This window comes from Triticum aestivum, chromosome 2B, assembly GCF_018294505.1.
Source record: "Triticum aestivum cultivar Chinese Spring chromosome 2B, IWGSC CS RefSeq v2.1, whole genome shotgun sequence".
In the NCBI taxonomy this organism is placed as follows: domain Eukaryota; kingdom Viridiplantae; phylum Streptophyta; class Magnoliopsida; order Poales; family Poaceae; genus Triticum; species Triticum aestivum.
Window position 1 is genome coordinate 645404426 of NC_057798.1, and position 799 is coordinate 645405224.

Below are 799 nucleotides of genomic sequence, written 5' to 3' on the forward strand. Positions count from 1 at the left end.
AAACAAAAAAAGTGTTTTCAAATTTGAAAACAAATGGCACTAACACAAAGTTGTAATTTTTCTAAAACTAAAAGCAAAAAGAATTAAAAAATAGAGCAAGAAACAAAAGAAAATAAATAATGCAGAAAACAAAACAAAAAAACTGGAAAAAAATATATAAAAATAGCAACAATAAGTAAAGAAAACAAAAAAACAAAAAGAAGTGCCTCCTACTAGGCCCCCACGGCCTGAATACGACTAGAAACCCGACCATGGGCCAGGATTCTGGCCCGCAGAAGGCCCAGCAGGCCCACAGGCAAAGAAGTGTCAGATTAGGCCCATAGGCCTGCAGTTCAGAGGAGTTCGAGAGAGAGGAGGCAGCAGTGCTTATAAGCAGGTGGTCGACGCTCTCAACTAGCGAGGTGGGACTAAACTCCCACCACCGCACTGCTGTGCAAGGCCATTGGTCCCGGTTGGTGGCACGAACCGGGACTAAAGGGGGGCATTGGTCCCGTTTGGCATTGGTCCCGTTTGGTGCCACGAACCGGGACCAAAGGGTGGCATTGGTCCCGGTTCGTGCCACCAACTGGGACCAAAGGCCGCCAATCGGGACTAAAGGGTGCATTAGTCCCGGTTGGTGGCACGAACCGGGACTAAAGGCTTTGCTACATAAGCAAGCACTTTGCAAAAATTTAGAATTTCATCGCCAATTGCCCCCGACGATGCCGACCTCCTCGACGCCGCCAGGCTGCCCCGCCGCCGTCGCCGTCGCCCGTGCCCCCGAGCCCACACCGGCGCCGTCCGCCGCCCCTGAGCGCGC